We start from the raw sequence: 25,954 nt of genomic DNA, 5'->3' as shown, positions 1-25,954 counted from the left end.
AAAGTCAGGGCTCCTGATCACAAATCCAATGCCACCATTGCCATCAGTCATATTGCCATCAAAGTTAATCTTAAGAAAGTCGGGGATGGAGCTTTTAAGTGAAATAAACCCTATGGGGCACTACAAGAGTGAAAGGGGAGTCTCATGTGTCCCAACTCATCAAGATCGGCCCAAACAATCACCACAAGAATCTAGACTACTAGCGAGGCTAATTGCCATTGCTAATAGTCTATATGCTGTCACTAATAATGTCACTGTCATCAATTCCATCGTAACAATCGATCTACAAAAAAAATCTAATTGCTAACTACTCTTATTAGCGATGAAAATCCTAGCCATCGCTAATAAGGCTATTAGCGATGGCTTTAACGATAAAAAAATTTTATCACTAATTATTTTTAATTTTTAAATTATATTTTAAAAATTAAAAAATATTAGCGATAGCAAATACCATCACCAATCCGTTTCTATTTTTTCAAAATTTTTAAACTAAATAAATTTTTTAAAAAAAATAGTGATGGCATTATCGTCGTTAATGCCATCGCTAATAAGTATTAGTGACAGTATTTTCTATCTCCAATATAATTACTAATAATTAATTTTATTTTTAAAAAAAATTAATAATAATATTTTTTTAAATTTATTTTAATTAATCAAAATAAATTATGGTCCCTAATATTTGTTATAATTAAAGTCCAAAGATAATACAATAATTAAAAATTAAAAACTAATTATATTATATTAAAAATATAAATTATATAATTTTTTTACAAGCAATATCAAAAAATATAATACATCAAAAAAAAAATAGATCCAATCCTTATCATCGTCTGTCTCCTCCTCTTCTGCTCCTCTCCAGTAGCTGGTGGATGAGAGCCAAATATCCCAACATCTTATAGTAAAAAAATAAAATAATATTAATAAATTTTAATATAGAGATGTATCTTTCGATATGGAGACGTATCTTTTGACATACTCCTATTCTCAAATAGATTATTCTTATATATTCTATTCGATAAAACAGAGCTATAGACAACTCTGGTCCATCCATTGGATGGTTAGATTAAATTTTTAGGCCCCTATATCTTCTTTTCGAACTCAAACCTAAATATATGAAGCTTCTAAATATAAAAATTTAAAATAAATAAAAAAATTTAGTAATATAATTATTTAATATGATGGCTGGGATGATGAGCCCAGTTGGTCATATAGTTGTGGGTCTCGAAAAAGCTCCATGATCGTATCACAGATGACATCCAAAAGGCTCTGAGATCGCTAGCTCAAATAACTAAAGTATTAGAGTTTACCACATAGCATATATGCCATAGAACCATGTGAGCTGGCTACATAAGAGCTCTCTCTTTCAGTGCTCCCTCTTCAACTGTGATGGCTCCGACCTCGGAAAGACATGATCTATGATCTTTGAAAATAAAAATAACTATGTATCATATTGTATTAGTACCAGAATAAAATAACTATGTATCATATTTATTTAACTATATATCATGATACCTTAATTTTGTACCATATTCATAAAAGTAATGTGCATAATTTATGATTAAAAAAAAATGAGCAATATTAGTCTGAAATATAAATCAAACAAAAGATACTTGACTACATCAATAGGATACTTTTACCTAGATCTTGATGATGTACGATTCTAGTTCTCTTTCAAGCATCCTAATTTCTACAAGAAGTAATTCTTATTCAATGAAAGGCAACTTGTCATAAGTATTTATCACCTTACAGAGTTTGACTTTTATCTTTATAATCATGCAGACCAACACATTATTATGTACTGCTAGATGAGAATCATTTTTTACTGATATATTACAGATGCTAACTAACAATCTTACATAACATCTAATCTCTCTGATGAAGGATCGATATGGATTGATGGGTCTAGGGATAAGTCTACTGTGGTACGTCAACTACTGCAGATCAAGGATAACATTACTAGAGGTATCAAGTTGATCTAATAAAAATAAATAGATATTTAGGCAAGTGGAGCCTTAGTCCATGACTTCATGGACTTGTAGGATCCTAAGAAAATTACTATTTATGGGAGGTGTTTAAGAGAAGACAAGTTTCAATCCATAGTGTACCAACAAGTTGCTGCTCTAGGGCTAATGACCTCCTAAAGGGAGAAAAAAAGATGTAAGACTCCAAACATGCAGAAGAAGAGATTAGTTCTTATTGTGTAAAATCTTCTGTTATCTTCGAAAATGGCAAGCAAAATTCATCAGCATGCATCAAATTTTGGACATCATATGGGAATAAGAAAAAGAGCCCATAGCAATCTGTGGAGCCATTTCCTTTAATATCCATTGATTAAGTCTGAATCATCATCAAGAAAAATAAGAAGGTAACTATAAGAATATAGCGAGCAAAATCCACCTGCACCCATCAGTTTTAAGACATCATATGGGTAGAAAAAAAGAGGTTAGTCCCTTCAATATCTATTTAGTTTAGATCATCATCAAGAAAATAAGAAGGCAACCATAAGAATATAGCAACCAAAATTCATCCATGCCCATCTGCTTTAAGACATCATATAGGAAGAAGAAAAAGAGGCCAGTCTCTTCAATATTTATTTAGTTTGGATCATCATCAGGAATAAGAAGGCAACCATAAGAATATAGCAACCAAAATCCATCAGCATCTATTAGCTTTTAGATATCATATGAGAAGATGAAAGAGAGGCTAGTTTCTTCAATATTCATTTAGTTTGTATCATCATCAAGAAAAATAAAAAGACAACTATCAGAATATAAAAACTAAAATCCATCGGTACCCATCAGCTTTAAGACATCATATAAGAAGAAAGAAAAGAGGCCATAACATAATAGTAGGCGTGCTGGCATGAGGATGGGGCCAAGGGGCAAGGGCTGTAGGGTCAGGGCTGTGGGCTAGGGGCGGTGGGGTAGGGGCCGTATGATTACGCCGACCAGGGATGAGGTCATGGGAAGGTCAACAGGGTAGGGGCTGCAGGGTCCGACCGATGGGGTCGGGGTGGTCGTGGGCAAGGCATGGTTGGGGCGATTGGCTTGGGGCCACGACGTAGGAGGCACTGGCAGGGTCGGGGTGGCCGTGGGCGAGGCGAGTGAGGCGAGGCGAGGCTGGTGCGATGGGCTCGAGGCTGCGATATAAGAGGCATCAATGGGTTGGGGCGACCATGGGTGAGGTGGGGTCGGGGTGACTGGCTTGGGGCTATGGTACAAGAGGCATCGACAGGGTCTGGACATCGGGAAGAGAATGGATGGGAAGCGGGGAACATCGGGAAGGACACACTAGGAAGGAGGGTCACCGTTGATCAGGAGGAGGTGCCTGCAAGGTGGAGAAAAGTTGGAAGGAGGAGAATGAGAGGGGATTCATGGGAAGGAGGAGAACAAGCACATAAATTTTTTTCTCTCTGTCGAGCTGGGGGTGTTTCTTAGTTGGACTATTATTGACGGTAATGATCGTTGGTAATATGATTGGTAAAACTCTATTTTATGTGCCAGGATATTAGCGATGATAATTTTCATCGCTAATATCCATCTGACGTTGTTAATACTATTAAATTTTTTAAAATATTAAATTTTAATATTATTTTTTTAAAAAAAATTTAAAATAATATTTTTAAAATTATTAACGATGATAAATTATTTCATCACTAATATCATCGCTAATAGTATTAATTTTTTTAATTTTTAATTTTAATATTAATTTTTTTGTTGGTCATTTTTTAGGTGGTTAAAAATTATTATTGGATTTTATTAAATTTTTAGGCTTAATTAATTTATGGATCAAGTCCAAATTGATTTAAATTTAATTTAATTTAATTTAATTTGAGATTAATTGAGATTTAATATTTTAAGTATGATTTAGATTTAAAATCTAATTGAATTAGATCTGACAGAATTTTACATTACATTCGAATCGAATTCAAATTGGATTCTAATTGAATCATGGATCAAGTCTTAGTTGATTTAAATTAGATTTAACTTAATTAAGCTTGACTTAATTTGAAGCTAATTAAATTTTATAATTTAAGTAGAAATTAGATTCAAAGTCTAATTGAATTAGGTTTGATAAGATTTTGAATTGAATTCGAATCCGATTCAAATTGGATTCAAATCGAATCAGGATCAAGTCTTAATTGATTTAAGTTAAATTTAATTTAATCAAATTTTACTTAATTTGAGGCCAATTTAATTTTATAATTCAAGTAAAATTTGGATTCAAAGCTTAATTGAATTAGATTTGACAAGATTTTGAATTAGATTCGAATCGAGTTTGAATTGGATTTGAATTAAATCATGGATCAAATTCTAATTGACTTAAATCAGATTTAATTTAATTCAGCTTAACTAACTTTGAGTCTAATTAGATTTTATAATCTAAGTAGGACTTAGATTCAAAGCTTAATTGAATTAGGTTTGATAGAATTTGAATTGAATTCTAATCAGATTCGAATTGGGTTTGAATTGAATCATAGATCAAGTTTTACTTGACTGAAATCAGATTTAATTTAATTAAACTTAACTTAATTTGAGGTTAATTAGATTTTATAATTCAAGTAAGATTTGAATACAAAGCCTAATTAAATTAGATTTGATAGGATTTCAAATTGAATTTGAATTGAATCATGGATCCAGTCCTAATTGATTCAAATTAGATTTAATTTAAGTAGGTTTAACTTAATTTAAAGTTAATTGAGTTTTATAATCTAAATAGGACTTGGATTCAAAGTTTAATTAAATTAGATTTGATAAAATTTTGAATTGAATTTGAATCAGATTTGAATTGGATTTGAATTGAACTTAAATTAAAATTATTTTTTTATAATTGATTTAAATTAAATTAAATCTATTTATGCTTGACTTAATAAAAGGATAATTAGATTTTATAATTTAATTAAGATTTTAATTTAAAGTCTAATTGAATTAGGTTTGATAGAATTTTGAATTGAATTCAAATTGGATTTAAATTGAATTCGAATTGAACCTAAATTAAAAATTATTTTTATTAATTAATTTAAATCATATTAAATTTAATTAGATTTGATTTAATTTGGAGTAATTATCTTGTATAATTCAGGTAGGATTTGGATTTAAAATTTAATTGAATTAAGATTTAGAAAATTTCAAATTGGATTCAAATCGGTTTCGAAATAGATTCGAATTGAATCCAAATTAAAAATTATTTTTTTCTAATCAATTTAAATTATATTTAATTTAATTAATATTGATTTAATTTGAGACTAATTAAATTTTATAATCTAAATATAACTTAGATTCAAAGCCTAATTAAATTAAGTTTGACAGGATTTCAAATTAGATTTGAACCAGATTCAAATTGGATTAAAATTGAGTCAAAATAATTTTTTAGATTATTAGCAATGAAAAAATATTATTGTCTCTAATTCCATCACTAATAATATTTTTAAAAAATATTTTTCTAAATTATTATTCAAATTTTTTAAAAAAATTATTAGCGATGGTAAGATTTTTGTTGCTAATAATCCTAATTTACCATTGCTAATAATTACTTTATATTTAGATATTATAAAAAATTTGAAAAATTTAAACTCTTTTAGTGATGGCTTTTGCCATCGCCAATAATTAAATTACCATCAATAATGGTAATATTTTTGATCGATTTTATGATGGCTAAAAGGTGTTATTAGAGATAAAATTTTTTTCTATCATAATACCATTGCTAATATTTAATATTCTTATAGTGAATAATGCATCCACTATCTCCATTGCTTGGGATAAATCTCTCTCAAGCACGAGCCTATCTCTCCTTAAAGATACATATGTTTCTGGCCAGCCAAATGTGATAAATAATATAGACCGTCCTAATGTCAATACATCTCATAGCCTCGAACTTCATATGCCACTGCATCACCTCCAAAAAGGTCTGGCCTGATCGCTCCCTAAGGATTGTCATAGGAAGGAGGCTTACTAGCCGGCACACTCGACCCCCCCTTAAACAGAAGAACAAGACATGCACCATTGTCTCATCCTCCAACCCACAACAATATAGATAGGTAGATGGGATATCCATCCCTCAAGCCCTCAATAGAGCTCTGATAGGAAATCGATTCCAAGCAACCTTCCAAATGAGTCAACTAATCCTCGAGTGGACTCTAAGCCTCAAAATCCAAGCACCATCTAACCTCCTAACTAGCTCCCTCTTATAAAGGCCATATAGGTCCTTGGTTGCAATCCTAGATGTGTACGATGACCGTCAAACCCTACATCCAGACCCTCAAGTAAAGGAATCATCTAAAACATAATCTTCTTGGCTAGTCAAATGCTAAAGAGTCGAGTGTTGCCCAGAGATAGCAACCTAAGAGAAAGGATGAATTGAATTCTTAAAACCATACAGAATTTTAAAAACTTTTGCTAACTTGAAAAATATTATGCTGGTATGTATAGCAAGTAAATCAGAGTAGAGAACAAGATTAAATTCTAAACAAACTTCTAGAAATTGTGCCAAAGTGTGAGCAAACAATATCTCAAACAAATCAATGAGTCAAGCATAAATAAAGATGTATGCAAATAGCTAAAGTAAAAATGAAGATAGTTAACACACAAGCACAAATATAGCAAATATATGATACTTTGGTATCAATCTTCCACATACATCCACTCTCTAAGTTCATCCACTTAAAAATTCTACTATAATCTCTAAAAGATTACAGCCATATTATTTTCCAGTCTCACAATCCTAACCTAGTCGATTTTTTTAGGTTCACCAACTAAAATCTTTTTCCAAACTAAGTTTCTTAACTTATCTCAATACAAGTATCCAATTATGGACTTGAATAGGTCTTATATCCCAAATTTTTTATCCCAAAAAATTTATAAAAATCATTAGAGTACAAGACATAATGAATTCAAAGCATGATAAATAAAACTCTTGAAACTTTTGGAGATAGTTGAAGCTACATCTCAAATATGAAGAACTCCTCCTTTAATTACTTCAATAAAAGTTTGAGAGTAAACTTAAAGAAGATTCTCTATATTAAGTGTGGTCAATAAATATATTTAAGCTTTTATTTCTCAATTATAAAGGCTATTGAATGCTCTCTTTTAGTGTTGTTCCTTTTTCAAGAATTTTCTAAAAGATTTTTAATGTAAAATCTCAAAAGTTAATCTGTATCACTTTTTCAGATCAAATTTCATGCTTAAATAAGTCTATAAAAGGCTAAAAATTTTGAAATAACTCTTAGAAGAGCTTAAACAAGCCATTTATAATCATTGAAAAAAAGATGAGAAACTAGTAATTTAATTCTCTTAGAACTTAGTGGAGTCGGCTCTTAATCTTCAGGATCAGCTTGACTTATGTTGAGGTTGACTCAAGGTCATTTGAAGTTGGCTCAAATTCTTATTCTCTAAAATGTAGCTCTATATCTGGCATTCTGCATCCTCCATTGGGTCTACTTTTAAAATAATATAGTCAACTTGAGTTTACAATCAAGTCAAGAGGATATTAGGATCAGCTTGATATGAAGTAGGGTCAACTTATCAATATTTTGAGATCGGCTCTGGTTTAGGATTGACTCTAAAAAGTGTTGGAGTCAGCTTGAGCATTGTAGAATCTTGGTACATTGTCCATACCAGAGTGTGCCAGAATTGATTCTCTTCTTCATCAAAGTTGATTTTTAAGCAGCTTTACTTGATGAATAATATCTCTAAACTAGATTTACTTTATCAAAACAAGCAACCTATTAGTTTAAAGAGTCTTCTCCTACATATAATCTCAAGCATTCATTAGTACCAAAAGTATTTTAGTATTTTGACATTATCAAAATTAATTCTTGGATCAACAATCTTCGTCTTTTTAATGATGATAAAATTGTTAGAGTATGAGGAGTTTTAAAAGTATTAAAATTTGAAGAGACTCTTTCTAAATGAATGAAATATTTTCAATATATAGAAGACAAAACCCTTAGAGAACGAGATTTTTAACATCAAAATTCTCCTTAACTTATTCTCCTCCTTAATTTATCAATAATTTTCTAAGTGAATGAAAGATTTTTAACATATTTGAGCAATCAAGTAAGAAGAAAAAAGTATTTTTTGACACAAAGAGTCATACATGAATTATACTATATTCACATTTATGTAATAATAATTCTTTTCTGCAGATTCAATAAGACTTCTCTTTCTTCCACTTAATTTATTCTCCTTAATTTATTCCATAAAGATTCTCCTTCTCCTCCTTAATTTATTAGGATTCTTAATAAGTCTTCTTTTTTTGTCATTATCAAAAAGATTGAAGAGCAGCAATTAAAAGTAATCCTTCCCCTATCTCAATGATCTTTATATTGAAATAAGCTAAATATCATCATTCTCTTGCTTTTCTTGTTGCAAGAAATGCTATTACACAAAAAATACAATCAATAATAAAAAAATATTATACAATAGGATGAACATAATCATTTAAGCATAATGTAGCATTGTCATGGATATAAAAGAGTCTTGACAAACAAAAGCACAAGATGTTATAAAAAGAGACATTTCATCATATAACACAACCTTCACAAAGACATAGTTTAAATTACTAGCAAAGTTACAAAAAGCTACACCATAAAATACACAATATAAGATAAAAAGTAAAATGTGAAGTTCAATTGATGTCCAAAGGAGAGGAGGGGTCATGATCCAAAGTTAAAGAAGATCAATTAGAAGAAGAGCCAGAGTTTAAACCAAAAGATAAATTAATGGATAACAACTGATTGGTGGGCCATTAGTTCGATGATACCATCCACCCCAACGTGAATCACATGCATGGTCCAGTAAAAGTGGATCTAGATTTAGTAGTAAAAGGTCTAGGTCTTGCAGTAGAGGTTTCGGCAGCAAAAAGTCAACAAAGGATGGTCCAGTTGATGGTTGAGTAAAGAAAGAAGGTTGAGTAGAGGAAGAGGTCTGTGAGTATATTGGAGGAACAACTGGTACACCATGCTTTTATAATTTTTAAATATTCTTTATTATAACTTTTACATTTGTCACCCTCTAAACCAAATGATTTAACAAAATCTAGGTGTTCTCCAGGTGAAATAATATGTTACTACTACCTTGGTAGAGTGATGTGTGAGGCTTCAATCTTATCTGAGCCGGGTAAGTATTGGCCTGTCCCACAAATATGGATGTAGATAAACTTTCTATCACAAGATCAGCTATTTGCTTCAATTGATTTAGTTCCAATCTAAGATAAAGTTGATGAGTAGCTTGAGCAATAGGTTCAGTTTGGCCAATAGGTTCAGTTTGGCCATTAGATAGACTTTGGCAGTAGTTATTGAAGCCAGCTTCTTTCTATTTTCCTTTATTCTTCATCCATTTCTCATTAATTTTTTTGAAGCCCATTTTATATAAAGAGTGCCCATCAAATGTGTTGGTCTAAAGGAGGCTCTTAGAGGACTCTCATTTTAAATCTACTCTATATACTTTGAATAGGACAATAAGTATCATACCATATGGCAATGAAACTCTGGATCTATTAGTGGCTTCAATCATGTGTTGGACTATAAGAGTTGGTAGGTTGATAGGAGTCCCTTTTATAATGTATATCATGATAGCTAGGTCCCTTTCTTTTATGAGATCAAATTTTCTTGTCCTTAAAAGGAATATCTTGCTGATCATATTGTGGAGCAATCTCATCTCCACTAAAAGTTGGTTTGCATAAACTTCTCTAGTCTCTTCTTCAGCTTCATATCCGAGAATGAGAGAATATGTACTTCTTTTATCTCCAACTCTGTTCGATGATGTTTCGGTGGAAGATATTTTAAAGGATGAGAAAGAATAGGAGCAGAGACAAGTATCTGCACACCTTTACATTGAAAACTCATCTTTCTTGTCCGAATAGTATGTTTCCATAAAATTCTCTCACAAGTATAGGATATACTGGTTATTTAAAGAGCAGAAGAATTTTCAGTCTAAATTTTTGATCCTCTCTCCAATGGTGAAACTCTCCTTTGAAAGAACTAAAAATCAATGTTTCTTCCAAAGGTAACAATATAATTTGAGAAGGATATCTTTTTAATAACAAATGGAGTAAGAGATGATAGGGACCAATCTCCTTTTGTCACTTTTTCGTTCCCATGGTCTTTCTCTCTTAGCAGACTTTTCGACCCACCTCTCTTCTTCTTCATTCCTTTGGCGAGAGCTTTCATTGGTGCAATGAACATGAAGTATCAGGTGTCAGGGTTAAAGGGACCACGACAAGGAATGGTGGGGTAGGATTTCAAAAGGAAGGTTTGAAATATGATTTTGAAAGGAATGGAGAATAGGGAATGAGGGATGAGGATTTTAGATGAGAATCCTATACCATCTTTTTAAATTGATTGTGCCAGGCAAACCATAGTGGCTAATCGAACCATGCTCGATTCACATTCACTGGCAACTCCTAAAAGAATTGGGTCAACTTTAGATCGAGACTGACTCATAAACTCAAATGAATTGACTTCAAATAGAGGCTGACTCGAGATACATTTAAGTCAATTCCCATGGTATAGGAGCTAATTTTTAAAAAAATATTTTTAATTAAAAAATATTTTTAATCAATTCTTCAAAGGATTTTCTTCAAAATTAGAGCATAGATTTTTTAAACTAAAATTTATCAATTAAAAACTCAATTCAAATCAAAATCAAGCATCATATATCAAAAAATCAAGCATTTCAAATATCATTCAATGCATAGCATACATATATCGACAAAAAATATCACATAATCCAAGTTCTCTTCTAATTATGCATAACCTTTCTTTACACCAGAATTTAGTAAAGATATCAGCAAATTGATTATCGATATAAACAAATTCAACCATAATATTATTATTAATCATATGATCTTTAATGAAATGATACTTAATTTCTATATACTTTGTTCTAGAATGCTGGATAGAATTCTTGGTTAAATTAATTGTACTAGTATTATCACATTTTATAAAAATTTTATTATATTTCAGACCATAGTCTTCTAGATATTGTTGGATCCATAAGATTTGAGCACAACAGCTTCCAGTAATAATATATTTAGCCTCAACTATAGATAATGCAACTAAATTATTGTTGCCCAGCTAGACAACCCAAAAGAGAGGGGGGAGGGGTGGATTGGGTTATTAAAAAATTTAACTAAGTAGTACAATGAATGAAAGATAAAATGAGATCAATTGAATGAAACAAGAAAACACACACAAACACAACAAGTTTATAGTAGTTTGGTGTATTTAAAACACCTACATCTACTTTCCAAACGATTCCTTTAGAATTCCACTATAATCCATTTGATTATAGCGAGTTTATTTTTTTGAGCTCACAAATAAATCTAATTAGTTTTAGCTCAAATCAATCAATCAAAATTTTTATAAGTCTTATCCCAAGACTTTCAATCCAATTTAGGATTTTGGATCAACTCAATCTTTCAAGTTTCAGCCCCCACTGAAACTAATACAATAAATTTAGAATGAAAGAAGTACAATAATTTAAAAGCCTTTGAATGGCTGATTTGTTGTTGTTGAAGTTCATTGGAAGAAGTCTTGAAAGCTAACAGTGAATGCTCTTAGCTTCTCTTTGATTGCAATCAGTAAAAATCAAGAGGAATTTAATTTAAAGTAGGTGGACTCTCTTGAAACTCAATAAATGCTCAAAGTACTCTTTTCTCTTGAATAGTATATTCTTTCTTTATTCCTTACCCTTCCATTTAAGTCTAAATCATTTCCTCCAAGTTTTAAAAGATTTAAACTCAAAACTAGCAGTTTCTAACCATTGGAGATGGAAAATAGTTATTGAAAATAAGTTTGGATAAAATTGAGCTTGCTGCAGAACTAGCTATGCTTGTTAGAAGTACTCGAGCCAACTCAAAATGGTCTCGAATTTGCTCGATTTGGATTCAAACCTGCTCCACTGCTTTTCGGATATGTTCGGCTTCAATTCTCAAAGAGTGGTTCTCTGTTTCTTTGAGAGAGCTGGCTCCAATTCTTGATCGGGTCGGCTAGATTTTCAGCAATCCATTTTTAGCCTTCTATTTCACTGAGAGAGCCAACTCTAATCTAGATCGAGCCAGCTCGATTCACAGGACAGAAAAATCAACCTTCTATCTTTTTGAGAGAATCGGCTTAGATTCAATCTGAGTCGGCTCGGCTTTGTGCCAAGCCAAATGTGTCAATCCTTGTTTGTGCTAGAGCTGGTTCAGTCCTCGAGTGAGTAAGCTTCGAATCTTTGATAAGACTTTTCTTTAGCCATTTGTCTTCAAAATTGATTTTTCTTGATTCAAGTAATCTTCAAATATATTTTGATCCTTTCAATAGTATTTTTCTTAAAAAAATATTCTTTGAAATACTTGAGAGATATTACTATCATTTTATGTCTTAACATTTTATAATCATCAAAATCATTCTTGGGGTCAACAGAAAGCAAATAATTAGTCTTTGAATTATGCATGATTTATTAAATTATATTTTAAATAAAAAATAATTTAAAAATATGAGATTTTTAAAATATTATGATTTATTAATTTATTTAGAATATATATTTATTAAATAAATTATGATATATATGTTATCTTACAAAAGTATATGCATCAGATTTGAGCCCTCAACCTAATTATGTTCTAGACCCTACCAAGAGGGGTTATACACTGTTACTCTAAATCTTATTAATGAGAGTTACATATTAACTTTTGGATCCTACCAATGGAGTTATATGTTGGCACTCTAATTGAGCTTATTATTTCTGTTCTGGCCCTACTATAAGGATTATTGTGGTCATTAGTTAAAGCTATTGAGTTATATATATTTTATTTTGAATTATATTTATGGTTATATATGTATCTGAATATTTGAAAAGATTTGATTTATATTAATTAGCATAGAATATATGTTCTTATATTTATTCATAATATTTATTTTGAAACATCATATTTTATGATAATATCCAAGATGTCTAATTGAGATATTCATTATTTACTAGAATATCATGCTCATCACCTCTTCTTTTATTTTAGATTCAGATTGTTAATTATAGACATAGATATTACTTTAGAAGTGAGTTTAAAGATGAGAATCAATAGTATCAAGTAAGTTTAGATATAGATTTATTATTCTATTTACAAGATTATTATTTAAGGTTTAATTGATGTAAGATTGATAAACACATAATTTAAGTCATTTAAAGCAGAAAATTATATTTAATTTATTTTATTTATTAAGAATTTGATGTTTCTTTTTGTATTTTACAGAAAAGATGATCGCCGATACAAAGAGTTCAAGTCACAGATCAAAAAGACTCAAGTTTGAAGAAATCTGGATTTAAAATAAAATTAAAATAAAAGAAAGATGCATCCGGTATTATAGAAAATGAAGATACTATGCAAGGAATCCAAAAGGATATAGATGTCATTGTGAAGAAATTTTTGTTTCTTTTTGGAATATAAAAAAATTGTTCACATGAATTCAAAGGCTGGCGCTTGTTTCACATGAATTCAAAACAAAGTGGCGCGCATGGACGTGTGGACGCGGGATGCGACGTGGACGCAGGGACGGACGCGGGACGGGCGCTGACGCGGGCACGGGTGCAGCATCGCGCGGGTGTGGGCGCACGGCAGACGAGTTCAAAATAAGGAAAAAAATTAATATTTAGAAATATTTTGAAAGATTTGTATTTTTTTAGTCCCACATCGGAAAATCATGTAAAACTCCTCCCTCCTAACACCTATAAAAAGACTTTTGTACTCTCATTGGAGGGAGAGTCCAGAAATTCTTCTAGAGCCTTGCATAGAGGAATAGAAAGGAACTACTTCATGAGCAGCTAGGCTAGCAGTCTCGGGAGTGGAGAAAAAATTTTGTAACGACACAGAGATGGTTTATTGTTCTAAACTTTCCTGTATTTCTTTATATGCAATAAAGATTATGCTTTTTATTTAAATTGTCATGAGTTCTTTATTTGCTCCCTTTCATATGCTTTTATTTATGCTTTCTTGTTAGATTAATATTAGGAACAACTTTTACTTTCCGGAGATGCACCATGATCTACGGATACGGGACGTGTCGAGGAAAGAAGAGTTGTTTACCTAGTACTTTTCGGAGACGCGCCGTGATCTACGGGTACGGAGCGTGTCGAGGAAAGACAGGTATTTTTCCTAAGATTAATCACATCTATTTAGTTAAAAAAAGAGATACAACTCTGCTAGTACAAATTAATTCAAAACTCCCGAGCTCTTTATTTTTTAATTACCTCAATTTTAAGATAATTTATTTTCTAAATCAAAAACAACGCTTCTTTCTTTTGCCTTGCAATCTCAACTTAGCCCAAGGCCCCTGAGGATACGATCTCGACTCATCCTACCTACGTAGTGAGTAGAGTTATTTTTTTGGTGCTATCAACGACTACGCATCAAATTTTGGCGCCGTTGTCGGGGATCTTGGTACAGTTGAATTAAAAAAATTGAAAAAAAAAATTAAAAAAAAAATGCTTTTCAGTTTCTATTTCTCGCTCTAATTTTTTTCAGTACTTTCTAGCTAGATAATCTTATTTGCATAATTACATAATTACCTTGCATAAATAATTTACTACTTTTTAATCTTAGAAATTTTTTTGCTTAGAATAATTTGCTACTTTTTATAGCATAGTGATTTATTGCTTTTTTAGACTTAATCACTTAAATTTATTTTCTTGTAAAACTAAAAAAAAAATTAAAAAAAAAAGAAGCCACTGACATTTCATAACACTTAACTAAAATAGCGTAACCTCAAATATAAAAATTTCTAACCTGATTGGACACCTTGTTGCCTTGCATTGCATCTCCATAATTAATCTTAAGGGCAATAACCCATTAACCAGATAAGGTGGGGATTTGATCACCCTTCCTTGGCCCACAAATCACTCCCTTGCATTTGCATAACCTAGATCTTAATTTAAAATCAACTAGACGTCAGCCCTAGGAATTTTGTGCTCAATAGGATAAGAAAGCTCTAGAGTTGAACTGAGTGTGGATTGGTTAATTGCTCGGTGTTTAAGGCAAGTGGTTAAAGAAAGTGATTTTCAATTGGTTCCGTTGACTGACCTGGCCAACTCAGTTGGTGTCTAAGAAAAGCAACGAGCAGGGAACCTCCCACATCTTACGCTTATCTGGCCGAGTCAGTTAGTCAGTCTTGAGCTTGGAGTGCTCAAAGGCGGTCTTGAAAGTTAGGAGCTGTCTAGATCTAAGTTAACCTTAGGATAGAGAGTCTATGATTGTTTAAGTTGATTGCAATTAACATCTAAACATTAACTAATTTTTTCCTTTTCATAGATTTAAGATTCTTAGGTTCTTCTCTTTAGATTTTCTTCATTCTTTTCTCACTGTATTATAAAAATATATATTATAAAAAGAAATTTTTTTTTGTGTTTGCTCTACAGTATAATTGTAAGGTGTATGCTTGGCCGTAGATCGTTACGATCAGAAATCCAACCTTTTGATCCAGAAATAGAAAGAACCTTTAGAGCCAACAGACGTAAAAATATGGACCGAAATCAGGAGAATGATCCACCCAAGCAATTGAAGGAGTACTTTACTCCTTCCACATATACCTACTCTCCTTGTATTCAAGTGCCCCCTGTGGAGGCCACTCAATATGAAATTAAGTCCAGTATAATCCAAATGTTACCTTTATTTTATGGACTTAGTAATGAAGACCCTTATAAATATCTTGAAGAATTTCTTGAGATATGCTCAACTGTCAAAATTTACAACTTCTTCGATGATGCTCTTAGGTTGAAATTATTCCCTTTTTCACTTAAGGACAAAACCAAATATTGGTTACATACTTTGGATTCCATGACTATATCAACCTGGGACCAGCTGCAAGGAGAGTTTCTCAAGAAATATTTTTCCATAGGAAAAACTAATCAAATAAGGAAAGCCATAACTAGTTTTTCCCAATTAGATGGAGAAATATTTCATGAAACATGGGAGAGATTAAAAGACCTTATTAGAAAATATCCTCACCATGCTGTACCCAAGTGACAGTTAATCCAATATTTTTATGATGGGCTCTCTGAAAGACATCGACAAATGGTCGATGCATCATGCGGTGGGACATTTATGCTGAAAAGTGAGGATGAGGCATGGCAACTGTTTGAAATTTTAAGTGAAAATTCATTACATCATATGTCTGCCTCTATTAGAGATAAACCCATGTTAAACCCAAAAAGAGGTGGAATATATGAAGTAGGAAATGCCATAGATATCCATCAAAAGGTAGATGAACTGTCCCAAAAATTAGATCGTCTTCTAAATACCGGACAATCCCCGATTCCACCTAACCCAATCCAAGAAGTTTGTGCATTGTGTGCAAGTCCGAACCATTTTGTTAGTGAATGCCCAGCCGCACCTCAATTTCCTGAGTTTGTGCACGAGCAGGTTCAGCAAGCTCAAGTCCAACAAGCTCGCAGACCAGAAAACGATCCATATTCGAACACTTATAACCTCGGCTGGAGAAACCATCCAAATTTTTTCTGGAGACCACAACCAGTGATTGGTCCTGCCACACCTCGACCTCAATATCAAGACCCAACATATAGGCATGGACCATACCATCAATTCCAAAATGTTCCTCAACCGTCTACTACTGGTCACAGCTCAGCTTTTGAGGAAAAAGTCCTGAAAGCACTAGAACGATTAGAAGTCAACACTCAGACCCTTAACTCCCACACACAATCCATTGCTAAGCTAGAGACCCAAATAGGTCAATTAGCAACTGCATTCAGTAGGAGGGAAGGAGAAAAATTACCTAGCCAATCCGAGACCAACCCAAGAGGATAATTTGTGATTGAGAGTTCTAATACCCCAGAAGCTTTTTCTGAACATGCCAAATCAATCATGACTCTGAGAAGTGAGAAGGTCATTGAACACACTAGTAAAACCAATGAGACCGACCCTAAACCTCTAACCGAATCCAAATCACCCAAGAATAAGGAGGACCTGAAAATAGAGAAGGAACCAACTGCACCGGAGTCATCTTACTTGCCTAAAGCCCCATTTTTGGATGCCCTGAAAGCCCCTATTCCTGCAGATAAGAAGGGAGGAAAACTTGATGAGATGTTGGAATTGTTTAAGCAAGTCCAAATTAATCTTCTCCTTCTAGACGCAATCAAACAGGTCCCTGTTTATGCCAAATTTTTGAAGAATTTGTGCACCCAAAAACGTAAATCTAGATCACAAATCTCAAAGAAAATACGTCTCACTGAACAGGCTAGTTCTGTCTTCCAGCATGCCACTCCTCCAAAGCTTAAGGACCCAGGAGCCTCCATCATTTCCTGTGTTATAGGAGATTATCACATTGAAAAAGTTCTTCTGGATTTAGGGGCAAGTGTGAATCTTTTATCTAGTTCGGTGTATGAACTTTTTGGATTCAGAGAACTGAAACCCACATCAGTCACACTGCAGTTAGTCGACAGATCAATTAAGGAACCACGTGGAATGCTTGAGGATGTCTTGGTCAAGGTAGATGAGTTTTACTTTTCAGTTAATTTTTTGGTTCTCGATATGGAATTAAGTGGCAACCCCAGACAAATTCCCATTATCTTAGGACGACCCTTCCTAGCTACGGCAAATGCATGCATTAATTGTAGGACAGGAGTCATGGACGTATCGTTTGGGAATAAGAAACTAAGACTGAATGTGTTTGGTGCTTCCCAAGGACCATCAATGGATAGTTGCTTCGAAGTAGATACACTAGAAGATATTATAGAAGATGCAACACCTATAATTCTAGCACCAGACCCCTTAGATACTTGCTTGGCTCACTTTGGAGTGTGTGACTTTGAGGAATACATGAAAGAAGTTAACATCTTGTTAGATACACCACATGATAAAACCACTCCTCCATGGACAATCAAGTATGAGCCATTGCCCACATTAGCCAGTACACCAATAGTCCCATCTTTAGAATCACCACCTACGTTAGAATTGAAACCTCTTCCTGCTACGCTTAAGTATGTATTTCTAGGACTCAATGACACCCTCCCGGCAATCATTGCATCAGACTTGACCCCTAATCAGGAAGCACAATTGGTTGGTATTCTGAAGGAACACAAAGAGGCTATCGGTTGGTCCATTGTCGATTTAAAAGAAATTGACCCCTCCATTTGCATGCACCATATTCATTTTGAGGAACATGCCAAACCCCATCGAGATATGCAGAGGAGATTGAACCCAAACATGCGTGAAGTAGTAAAGAAAGAGGTGGTAAAGTGGTTAGATGCTGGAATCATCTACCCCATATCCGATAGTAAATGGGTCAGTCTCACTCAAGTAGTACCTAAAAAATCTGGTATTACTGTGGTGGAGAATGAAAAAGGTGAACTACTTCCAACTCGCATATCATCTGGATGGCAAGTATGCATAGATTATAGAAAACTGAATGTCGTTACTAGGAAGGATCATTTTCCATTGCCCTTCATCGATCAAATCCTAGAACGATTAGCAGGACAAAGTTTCTACTGTTTTCTTGATGGTTATTCAGGGTACAATCAAGTACCTGTATTTTCGAATGATCAAGAAAAGACTACCTTCACCTGCCCCTATGGCACCTTTGCTTTTCGACGTATGCCATTCGGGCTTTGCAATGCATCCGCTACATTTTAACGGTGCATACTGGCCATTTTTTCAGATATGGTGGACAAATATCTTGAAGTTTTTATGGATGATTTTTCTGTGTTTGGAACCACCTTTGAGGATTGTCTCCATAATCTTTCCAAAGTTCTTAAACGGTGTATGGAGACAAATCTTGTCCTAAGTTGGGAAAAGAGCCATTTCATGGTGCGAAAAAAAATTGTATTAGGACATATTATTTCTGAAAAAGGGATCGAGGTAGATAAAGCCAAAGTTGAGGTTATTTCAAAACTACCACCCCCTACTTTGGTCCGACAAATGCGATCCTTCTTAGGTCATGCCGGAAGCGTTGTGGTTCGCGTAAAAAGGTAGGCAATGTTATATATATATATATAAAAAAAAAGAGGACTAAATTGCAAGAAGATAATAAACCTCTTTCCCATTAAGTTAGAGGATTTAAAGAGTAAAGTGGAGAGTTGGTGAAAGAAAAGCTCTGAAATTTCTTTAGTTAATACTCAGCCACTAATTGGATCAAATTGATAATCCAATGAAATATCTCTTTAATGGTCTGACCAAGTATCATCTACCTTTTGGGATGCCTACACTAATTTTTGATTCAAAACCAAATCGGTACACAATGCTGATATATCTATTTTACTCGAGGACGAGCAAAATTCAAGTTGGAAGGTGTGATAAACACATAATTTAAGTCATTTAAAGCAGAAAATTATATTTAATTTATTTTATTTATTAAGAATTTGATATTTCTTTTTGTGTTTTACAGAAAAGATGATCGCCGATACAAAGAGTTCAAGTCATAGATCAAAAAGACTCAAGTTTGAAGAAATTTGGATTTAAAATAAAATTAAAATAAAAGAAAGACGCATCCGATATTATAGAAAATGAAGATACTATGCAAGGAATCCAAAAGGATATAGATGTCATTGTGAAGAAATTTTTGTTTCTTTTTGGAATATAAAAAAATTGTTCACGTGAATTCAAAGGCTGGCGCTTGTTTCACATGAATTCAAAACAAAGTGGCGCACGTGGACGTGTGGATGCGAGACGCGGCGTGGACGCGGGGACGGGTGCGGACGCGGGACGGGCGCGGACGCGGGCACGGGTGCAGCATTGCGCGGGTGTGGGCGCACGGCAGACGAGTTCAAAATAAGGAAAAAAATTAATATTTAGAAATGTTTTGAAAGATTTGTATTTTTTTAGTCCCACATCGGAAAATCATGTAAAACTCCTCCCTCCTAACACCTATAAAAAGACTTTTGTACTCTTATTGGAGGGAGAGCTCAGAAATTCTTCTAGAGCCTTGCATAGAGGAATAGAAAGGGACTACTTCATGAGCAGCTAGGCTAGCAGTCTCGGGAGTGGAGAAGAAATTTTGTAACGACACAGAGATGGTTTATTGTTCTAAACTTTCCTGTATTTTTTTATATGCAATAAAGATTATGCTTTTTATTTAAATTATCATGAGTTCTTTATTTGCTCCCTTTCATATGCTTTTATTTATGCTTTCTTGTTAGATTAATATTAGGAACAACTTTTACTTTTCGGAGACGCGCCGTGATCTACGGATACGGGGCGTGCCGAGGAAAGAAGAGTTGTTTACCTAGTACTTTTTGGAGACGCACCGTGATCTACGGGTACAGAGCGTACTGAGGAAAGACAGATATTTTTTCTAAGATTAATCACATCTATTTAGTTAAAAAAAGAGATACAACTCTGCTAGTGCAAATTAATTCAAAACTCCCGAGCTCTTTATTTTTTAATTATCTCAATTTTAAGATAATTTATTTTCTAAATCAAAAACAACGCTTCTTTCTTTTACCTTGCAATCTCAACTTAGCCCAAGGTCCCTGAGGATACGATCTCGACTCATCCTACCTACGTAGTGAGTAGAGTTATTTTTTTTGTGCTATCAACGACTACGCATCAAAGATCTTCTGAATATTGTTAAACTTTTGTGAGAGATTAAAGTCGATTTTAGTTTGTTAAACTTTGAACTTAGTTTATTATGAATTCTATTATGATATATTGATATTATTTTTGGAATGTCTTTCATACTTGTGGAGAAAGCTTGTCATGAGTATGCAGCAATTGTCATGATCCCTAGCTCATGATCTCATGTCAGGAGTATAATAATTTATATCGTATCAAAGTATAAGTAGATAAATTATGACACAGAATCAAACATATGATGAGTGTAGGTTGGTAGACACTAGAAACATTGAGATATATATCTATGATAATTGTAGTGTAAATTATTTTTATGATTTTTGACCAAATCTTGTGATTATGAATAAAAAAATCACTCAAGAATAATGGTTCAAAGGGTTTGATATATGATAGACAATCCATAGATCATGTTATGATTAGTTATGTTAGTATTTGCAAAAGAATTGATCATAAAATTTTATCATGCATTGTGATTATTAATTTGACCACTAATAGTTTGAATGAATTATAAGCTCAAATTTGATATGGAAGAATATTATGATATTGTTCTTGATTTAAAGTTAATTATTTAGTGGCAAGATAAAAATTTATTCATAAAATATTATTTTAGATTGAACTAAGAAAGATTTTTACAATATTTAATTGAAATATTCTTTAAGGTTTATACAAGAATGTGGCTCACTTATGTGTTGGGTTCTGGTGACACAGATGGAAGGGTTAGGTATTTAAAATTTTTATTCAAAATATCCGATGCATCGAAAATCTTAATACCCAGAAATTCTTGACTATAATAATCAAAGTATAATAAATTAAACTTGAATAAGAAGAATATCTATAGTGCTAATCTTAATTTTTATGAGATATCCAAGTATCTACCCTCCAATGGTGATTTACATAAAAATTAGATCAAAAATAGCACTCCTCTTTCATCTTGTTTCAAGAGTTCTAGTCCCTAGAACTTGACTAGCTCTGTACCAGTTAGATTTCTCTAAGAATCTGACTCAACCCTCTTAGACGAACTTCTGATTCTTTTTTTTTAGGACCCTCACAGCTCTTGTTAGGATTAGATAAAACTTTATCTTAAATCCCAAAGTCTTGTCCTAAAACTAAGATAGGTTGTAAGAAAGAAGGGAGAACTATAGAGAGAAATTGAAAACCTTTTCTGAATGCATCGAACACTCTGTGCCCAAACCCTTTTATAGCCATTAGAGGGGTGCTAAAAAGGGAGGGACATGCCTCATCCAAGAGGCTTATCTAATCAGATTATCAGAGATAAGAGTTCCTTCAAACATAAGGACTTTTATTATCGATACACTGATCTGCACCTGCACCTATGTGTGACACCAGAGAAGGGATGTTTTTACCTCCCTTCTCAAATTAGAAAAATTCATAAAAATCCATGTGGATAGGAGACTTATTTTTGATTCCAGAAAACCTAATAAGGTGCTAAAATTCTCATAGAAGGATGCTATCCTCTCACCTCTTCATGTGAGTTCTGATCACCGCACATGTGCACATGTGAGGAAGCTTCTAGCATCTGTTTGGTCATCTGATAAGTTTGAAAAAATTCTAAAAAAATTATCAAAAATAGCTTATCAAATGTAAAATATTATCAAAAAAAATTGTTCTAATTTGAAAGTATTTAGTTAGGAAAAGGACTCTCCAAACCACTAAGAGATGTGATGCTTCATCCTGCATGCGCGAGAGACCTTCAATTTTCTAATTTTTTTCTCTACCCCCAAAATTCTAGAAAAAATCCATCTCATAATTTGAGATGTATATCAGGGAATGAAAGGTGATGTGGGCTATCACATGCATCTTAATCCCATGCCAGAAGGATTCCTCCTTCTGCTCACGCCAACATGCGCATGCAAAATCTGTTTTGCGCCAAGAGTCCTTCACAATTTAGACTCTCCATATATGGCGTTAACATAGGATTAGATACCTCATTTTGGGCTGCTTCTAGGTGGCACGATCTGATCCAAATATTCACCAAATTGAGCTAGCTAATTAGCAAGGGATGAGATCAAATTGATCTCCAAAGGAGCTAGGGTTTTCACACATGCTAGCATGCTTATCGAAACACTGATTGAATCCAAAATTCTAATTAACCTTTTTCAAAAAAATTTTGGCTAATTTTTATATGTGTGTAACCTATTAGGTTCTACATCTATTCAATAGTAGGTCTAGGTATAAGTTGACTACATTTGATTAGATTTCAATCTAACCGATTTAAGTTCAATCGAGCTAATTCAAGCTCAACAATTATAATCCTTTCTCATTGGTGATCAAATTAAACTCTTTAATTTGATCAAACTTACAAGTCAAAATTAATATTTAGCAACGTATCATAACTATCCAGAAGATGTGGAATTTGATGAAAATATCAAATACATCCTTTAGCGGTAAGTTATCGTGCGATTCAATCCTTCGATCATTCCTGCACTCTAAATATATTTATGAGTATGAAATCATGTCAAACTCAAAGACATGTTCATATCAATTCTTAATTAACCAATAATAATTTCAATAAAAAATATTAAAATTCTTTTAATCTCCTTTCTGCTTTTGGCCAAAAATTTTTTTTGAGTCATCTAAAAATGAAAATACACAAGATGCAATCTTCTTTTACTAGAAATGATCGATTCCATGTTGACCTACTCACAACCTTCATAAACACTCCATCATATCTAGAATACTCCTTATATGTCTTAATATCATACCTGGTAATGAAGCAAAATATGAGTTCATGTGCACAAGATTTCATGGTGATCTCAGGTCTAAAGATCACTTGCACAACTTTCACTTAGAAAATCATCTTTGACATACAAATAAGACTTTCATAAGATATTCTCTTTTATCGAGTCAATTCAGTGAACTTATTTTTAAATGAACACCCACATCTTTGTATTAGTCCTATGCACAAGTGGCAAATGAGATCTATCATCCTCTCCATCGAGCATACATAGGATATGCCAGTCTATCCAGAACATTAATCCTCGACTCAATGCTTCTACAATCAAAAATATTTAAAATTAAGATTTTAAAATTTTTAGATCTGACTAGCATGACCATTCATATCTCCTAAAATCATTATCCTAATCTTTGGATTCATCATTATCTTAGATATAAAAGATGTAGCTAAAATGATGAATCAATATCTCAAATAATAAATATTATTACATGAGTTGAAAAATTATAAAGAAAATTTCATCACAACACACTTGCAATTGGCTTATAGGACACCCTTATTTCAATCTCTCACTTGCACTAAAGCCAATCGCCTTTGTATCCTATACAATCAAGATGGTAATCATATAGCTGCTGTGGTATGGCCTTAGTGAATGGGTTTGCTATATTGTTCTTTATGTTAACTCGTTCTAGACAACATCTTATTCTCTATAATTTCTCGAACGAGATGAAAGCGTCTAAGGATATGCTTGGATCTATGATGAGATTTAGGTTCCTTAGCTTGAATAATGGCCTCAGTATTATCACAATAGAGTGGCACTAGTCTTTCAATCTTAGGAATGACTCCTAATTCTTTGATGAACTTTTCATCCAGATAGCTTTCTTAACAACTTCACTAGCAACGATGTACTCTACCTTAATTGCTGCTTAGAACTCTTCCAACTCACTGTCCACTATTTAGGATAAACATGCATCCTGATATTGACTTGTTATCATCCGAATCAGATTAAAAATTAGAATCTATATATTCCTCTAGTTTCAACTTTGATCCTCCTCCATATATGAGAAAAATATCTCTAGTCTTTTTAGGTACTTCAAAATATTTTTCATAGCTTTCCAATGAGCCTCCTCTAGATCATCTGGAAATTTGTTAGCTATATCTGAAGCATAAGCTACATTAGGCCTAGTGTTGGGCTTTGATGGCATAGCGAAAGGATTAGGTATTTAAAATTTTCATTCAAAATATCCGATGCACTGAAAACCTTAATGCTCAAAAATTCTTGACTATAATAATCAAAGTACTATAAATTAAACTTGGATAAGAAGCATACTTGTAGCGCTAATCCTAATTTTTAAAATGCATCCAAGTATCCATCCTCCAAAGGTAATCTACATAGAAATTGAACCAAAGACAGTACTCCTTCTCCTTGCTTCAAGAGTTCTAGTCTTTAGAACTTGACTAGCCTCATACCGATCAGGTTTCTACAAGAACCTGACTCTACCCTCTCAGAACCTCCTTTGGACTTCTTATTCTTCTTTTTTAGGATCCTCACAACCCTTGTTAAGACCAGATAAGTCTTTGTCTTAAATTTCAAAGGCTTGTCCTAAAACTATGATAGGTTGTAAGAAAAAGAGAAAGCAACTAGAGAGAAATTGGAAACCCGATCTGAATGTCTCGGACATCCAGTGTTCATGCCCTTTTATAGACACTAGAGGAATGCCAAAAGAGAGGGACATGCCTCATCTAAGAGGTCTATCTAATTTGATTGTCAGAGATAAGAGTTGCTTCAAGCAGAAGGACTCTTATTAATGATTTGTCAATCAGCACCCTCATCCGCATGCACATACAGAGAAGGGATGTTTTTGCATCCCTTCTCAAATAAAAAAAATCCACAAAAATTCATATAGATAGGAGATTCAATCTTATCTTAGATCACTGATAAGGAGATCAAAAAATCTATGAAGAGATGTGATCTCGCATCCTTTCATGCGAAGTCTAATCACCATGCATGCACATGCTAAGAAGATTCCAGCATCCATTTGGCCATCTAATAGGTCTAAAAATTTCAAAAAAATCATCAAAAATAGATTATCAAATGTGAAATATTATCATAAAAATTATTCTAATTTAAAAGTATTTGATTGAGGAAAGACTCTCTAAATTATGGAGAGATGCAATGCTTCTGCACACGCATGCGAGACATCCTTCTATTTTTCAATTTTTCTTCGCTCCAAAAATCTAAAAAAAATACATCTCATGCTTTGAGATGTGCATTAGAGGATGAAAGGTGATGTGGGTTGTCACACACATCTTAGTCCCATGCCAAAAAGATTTTTTCTTCTACTCACACCAACACTTACGTGCAAAATTTTTGCGCCAAGCATCCTTCTCAATTTGGACTCCTCATATTTTGGCATTAACATGGGATTAGATGTCTCATTTGGGACTACTTCCAAATGGCATGACCTAACCAAATATCCTCCAAATTGGACTAGCTAATTAGCAAGGATGAGACCAAATTGATCTCTAAAAGAATAAGCATTTTCATACATGCTAGCATGCTTACCAGAACCTTGATTGAATCTAAAATTTTAATCAATCTTTTTTAAAAGGGTCCTTAGACAATTTTTATATATGTGTAACCCATTAGATTTCACATATAGTCAGCAATAATTTAGATGCAAGTTGACCTAATTTGATTAGATT

General features: G+C 33.0%; 1 non-coding gene across 1 annotated transcript; it reads right to left on the bottom strand.

Moving 5' to 3' along the window:
• Positions 1 to 15,882: 15,882 nt before the first annotated feature.
• Positions 15,883 to 15,988, bottom strand: LOC140851873 (small nucleolar RNA R71). Its single transcript, XR_012134630.1, has one exon. It is a non-coding gene; the product is annotated as a small nucleolar RNA R71 (small nucleolar RNA).
• Between the last annotated feature and the right edge of the window lie 9,966 nt (positions 15,989 to 25,954).

This window comes from Elaeis guineensis, chromosome 9 (assembly GCF_000442705.2).
Source record: "Elaeis guineensis isolate ETL-2024a chromosome 9, EG11, whole genome shotgun sequence".
NCBI lineage: Eukaryota > Viridiplantae > Streptophyta > Magnoliopsida > Arecales > Arecaceae > Elaeis > Elaeis guineensis.
This window is presented reverse-complemented; position numbering and strand designations above follow the sequence as displayed.